We start from the raw sequence: 5,660 nt of genomic DNA, 5'->3' as shown, positions 1-5,660 counted from the left end.
GCATGTGGAAGGTCGTTACGCAAGAGTAGTCACCACATCCCTGACAATAATAATAATAATAATTTATATGCTACCCTTCTGACTGGAAGCTGCCACTCTGGGCAGCTTCCAACAAATTAAAAATGTTAAGTGCACTAAAACATTAAACATTAAAAACTTCCCTGCACAGAGCTGCCTTCAGATGTCTTCTAAAAGTCATATAGTCATTTGTTTCCTTGCAAGAATATGGCCAGTTGGGTCACAGCTAGGAGTGGGAGAGAAATTGTGATTAAGTTTGTGTTTAAATGAAAACTTACCCAATTTGCCATTTCTGAAACAAGATGTAAACCAGAATGCAGCCACCCTTCCAAATTTGTGCTTTTCCGAATTTTGGAATGCATTTCTCCAGCCAAGCAATGTCTTCAAAAATGCATGTGGGGGGTGGTGGTAAAATGTGCATATAAACACTATATATTATTGGTGAAAATAGCATACAAAGATGCCTTGTATTAGGCAAGACAGCTTTGTGAAAATGTGCATGTTAGGCAAAATTGCACACCAAACCAGGAGAGATTTCTGCTAAAATGCTGATGAATCTGCATGAGGACTTTTCTTTTCTTTTTTTTAATCACAAATTGCTGATTTGGAGAAATGGAGACCTGAAGACTGGAAAAATGAGAAACTGAAATTGAAATATTCGCCCACCTCTACGTCACAGACAATGCATGACTTTGAAGCAGATGAACAGTTGCCTGTCTAAATATGCCAAAGTAGCAGAAGATAAAACACAGGACTGATAGGAATGGCACATTTCAATCTGGGACCAAGAGGTTTCCTGAGAGATTGATAGCAGAAATGCGGGGAAATAATTTCAACAGAGAACTGTAAGCAGAAGAAAAGGAAGTACTGGTACTGGTAGTACATGTTTATTTTGTGCTGTTCTTCTCTGAAGTGGGTGAGATTGAAGCTCTCTGGGATGAAAAATATGTGAATCTGTGGTGTGAGGAGAGAGGCAAGTCTGGACACGGGCAGAGAATTGATCCATGGAAGGAAATGGCCAAAGAATTACCTGTTACTTTTTAGGCCATGGGAAATTGAAATTGAAATTTAATCACCACTGTTTTATTAACATGGACTGCAAAAAGGACCATTCACAATAGTATTTTTTTCCTAAATGTATAGTATGTGTGCAGCCTATATAAACAGAATTGTTGTTGTTTAGTCGTTTAGTCGTGTCCGACTCTTCGTGACCCCATGGACCAGAGCACGCCAGGCACTCCTGTCTTCCACTGCCTCCCACAGTTTGGTCAGACTCATGTTCGTAGCTTCGAGAACACTGTCCAACCATCTCATCCTCTGTCGTCCCCTTCTCCTTGTGCCCTCAATTTTCCCCAACATCAGGGTCTTTTCCAGGGAGTCTTCTCTTCTCGTGAGGTGGCCAAAGTATTGGAGCCTCAGCTTCACAATCTGTCCTTCCAGTGAGCACTCAGGGCTGATTTCCTTCAGAATGGATAGGTTTGATCTTCTTGCAGTCCATGGGACTCTTAAGAGTCTCCTCCAGCACCATAATTCAAAAGCATCAATTCTTCGACGATCAGCCTTCTTTATGGTCCAGCTCTCACTTCCATACATCACTACTGGGAAAGCCATAGCTTCAACTATACGGACCTTTGTCAGCAAGGTGATGTCTCTGCTTTTTAACAGAATACTCTGATGCAATTCTAACTAGATTTCTAAAAAATAAAAACCTCTCATCCATCATTCATGCTTATCCCCAAGAAGACCCGTTACCTTGTTCCCTGTAGCCTCACTTCTTGCAATGAGGGAACCACCAGAAGGCCCTCAGAGCTGGATCTCAGGGTCCAAGCTGAATGATGGGGCTGGAGGGCCAAAGCCATTCAGCACCAACACTTTGAATTATACTTGGAAACATACTGGGAGCCAATGTAGATCTTTTAATACCGGTGTTATATAGTCCCAGAGGCCGCTGCCAGTCACCAGTCCAGCAGCTACATTTTGAACTATGTGTAGTTTTCAAGTCACTTTCAAAAGCAGCCCCATGTAGACTGCATTGCAGTAGTCCAGGCATCCCCAAACTTCGGCCCTCCAGATGTTTTGGACTACAATTCCCATCATCCCTGACCACTGGTCCTGTTAGCTAGGGATCGTGGGAGTTGTAGGCCAAAACATCCGCAGGGCCGCAGTTTGGGGATCCCTGCAGTAGTCCATGTGGGAGACAACAAATAAAGATTAGTTTTTGCTTCAAATGAGGTGAAACCGAAGACATTTCTTCAACATAAGAACTCATGTATAAATAGTGAACTGTACTCTATGGTCGGGTAATCTCCACTTTAGTTTATTGCAAGGAAGACCTGGAAACTTCAACTGGTCCAGAACATAGCTGCCAAGTTATCTCTTTTTTAAAGGGATTTTCCCTTATGCTGAATAGGCTTCCTCGCGAGAAAAGGGAAAACTTGGCAGCTATGGTCCAGAATGCAGAGGTTTTTGGGTATAAGTTTCCTTATCCCTGGCCAACTTGGCTAAACATTAGAGATGATGGGAATTGCAGAGCAAACCATCTGCAGGGTGTGTGTGTGGCACTAGGTTGTGAAAGGCTGCCCTAGGGCAATACATTTAGTTGAGACTGGAGGGGTGGGCGGGCTGAATGCCGGCTAGTGGGGTCCTTGAAGCCACAGGAAGTGGTCCATCAGTCCCTTCAGCTTTCTCTCCTGACTGGAAATAAAAGAAATGAAACCTTTTGCCTCAGGGCCGTCTTTAGCATATGTGCCGCTAGGGTGCAAAGATCCGCCCAGCACCCCCAAATTTAGTTAAGCCGCCCACAAATTAACTTTTATTGAGGGGGGGAGCCAAAATTGTTGACCTTTTTTAGGGGGGGAACTCAAGTTGTTCAGCTGTTTTTTTTGGGGGGGGGGGTCGCTCACCTGTAACAACAATGCAGCGGGAAAAACTGCTTTTGTTTCCTGACTCATCGGGAATATTTGATGCTGTGGAGTAACAGAGTGATGGAGGAGGGGGGCGGGGACTTTTGCTCCATTGCTTTTCACTGCCGCCGATCAAGAGGGACCGGTATACAGTAGGTATACATTTGCCACCCCTCAGAATTCGGCACCCAGGTCATAGGTGCCAACTCCCAGATGGAAAAATCTGGGATCGGAAGGCGCGGTGCAACCGGAAGTCACACTGCAGCCATTTTGGAACTGGGCAGAGCAGCACCGGAAGTTGCTTCTACGCATGCTCTGCCCATTTCCAAAATGGCCACAGCACCGGAAGTCGCGCTATGGCCATTTTGGAACTGGGTAGAGCAGCACCGGAAGTTGCTTCTACGCATGCTCTGCCCGTTTCCAAAATGGCCGCAGCACCAGAAATCGCTTCTGCACATGTCCAGAGAGTCCAGACATGCGCAGAAGGAGCCTCCCCGGGCCAGTAAGAGTCCGGGGGATTTACGGTTTTTTTTAAAAAAAAAATCCGGGCTGCCAGCGGGAAACGGCTGGAAAAACAGGGGTTTCCCGGGGAATACGGGAGACTTGGCAGCTATGACCCAGGTGCCCCGCACCCCTTGCACCCCTGGGTAAAGACGGCCCTGCTTTGCCTGTCCTTTAGAAAGTGATCTCTAAGGAGTTGCAAGGGCTGCTGCTTCAACTCCTGATCAGGAGACAAATGATCCCTCTGGCTGCCCTTTAGAGACTATCTCTTCTCCCAGCCACTGCACTGTATATATACATATTATTAACCATCCATCCGGTTCACTGGGAAGTTTTTAATTCTTGCCTACCCCAAGCCCTTTAAATTTAATGTATATATTAGGTAGTTGCTATATCTTTTATTTGTGGAACATAAAAGTCTGGTTATGTCGAAGTATATTTTGCTAGTAATTTCATGCCTCCTGCTCAGTTTTTATTGTCTTTTAAAAAAAAGGGTCTAGAGGAAAGAATGTGGTTTATTGAAGTAATGGACCGAATTAGGGAGTGTCTATTTGATGGAACTGTCATGCTAAGCCAGCTGGGGAAAATGTTGGCGGACTGAGGGAGGAGGAAATGGAGGGATGTTGCAGAAAACTCCCTGAAACCACCAGCCTCATTTATGGTGGCAGTTAAATAAAGAAAAAGGTAACACATATACCTATACCCACTTGTAATCTTAAGCAACAGAAAACCTGAAAGTGTGCGTGTTTGTGTGTGTGATGCTTAGGCCTTGTCCAAAACATTTTGTTGCCTGAGACCAGGGATGGAGGAGAAATTCAATCCAATTCTCACTTAAAAATGAGCCTACCAAATTCAAAGCAGAGGTCTAGGATCACTGTTTTCCTTCTACGAGATAGGCTACCTTTCCAGGTTGATGAGGGGACTTTTGCAGAAAACAGGCATGGCAGTATCTGTCACATAGCAGGACAGTCTCAAAGATGTGCTCTCCTAAGCCCACATTCTCAGCATATTTGCAGCAATGTCTACACTGGCTTGGTGTTGTCCCGACTGAATCTACATCCCCCCCCCATCTATCCCACTTCATCATTTGTCACTTATACAGGTGCCACATGCCGAACTGTTTCCATTTCACTGCAGTTCATCTGCTACCAAAAACCTTGTGTTTTTTCCTCACTTTCCACTGCGGCAAAATTACATAACGTAAGCATTTAATTACATAAATTATGCTGCCTGTAATTTTTTTCCACTCCACTGGTTTCAGTGCAAAGGAAACACAATGCAAATGTAATCAATTACGTATTGTTTGCAGACTGAAAGCAACAACAATAGAGAATAATGATTGTTATTTGCCGGATTGATTTGCATCGCGGACACGAGATGAATAAGTAAACATTGGCAATTTCCACTCCTGTATCTGTTTTCACCAGAATTCCCTGACAATCCCAACTTGTGAATACTATTCAGCAATGGATCTAAAATGTGTGAAAGAAAAGCACTGTAAGGAGTCAAGTTGCCGAGTGAAATGTTTAAGCTGCTTATGACAGATATATTGGGGCAATTGGTGTCTTAATTAGCTTCCCTCGTTATCATTAGCTTGTGGAAATGGGTGCTATCGATGGCAGGAAAAGTTCCCCTGACTTCATCACAAAATGGCCGCCTTTAATTAGGTGCCCCTGAGAGTTCTAAACAACTGTGTAAACATTGGGCCTCTGCGCATAAGAGATAGGTACCAAGTTTCTGCAGGAAAACCATCGCAATTGTCTGCGGACAAGATGAACAGCAAATTAGTGAGGCAAAAAGTGAAATATATCAGGAAATGCTGTCTGTTTTGTAATTACTTGCTTTGCTGTGAAGGGGAGATACGCAGTACTGTGAACGGACAGCAAAGCAGTACGGGGCCGTTCATCAGCCCTGCCTTTAGCCATATGTTGTTACATAATAAGTGTGAGTGAGATGTTTTAACATCCCTTCTGTTAGGAGAATGGGTGGCACACAGCTTGACAGCATGGGAATAAAACCAGCTTTCTTATTTTTCACTGTGAGAACTGTACTGTTAACTATGGTAGGCTCTTTGTACACTCCCAGTTTCTTTCTTTCCTTTTTTTCTTTTTAAAAAGTGTTAATGATTATCCTTCAACACAATCTAGGTCAGGCACCCCCAAACTGCGGCCCTCCAGATGTTTTGGCCTACAACTCCCACGATCCCTAGCTAAGAGGACCAGTGGTCAGGGAAGATGG

The sequence above is a fragment of the Zootoca vivipara genome, chromosome 1 (genome assembly GCF_963506605.1).
Source record: "Zootoca vivipara chromosome 1, rZooViv1.1, whole genome shotgun sequence".
NCBI classification, from domain to species: domain Eukaryota; kingdom Metazoa; phylum Chordata; class Lepidosauria; order Squamata; family Lacertidae; genus Zootoca; species Zootoca vivipara.
The sequence above is the reverse complement of the archived record's forward strand: the minus strand, read 5'-3'. Positions refer to the sequence as shown.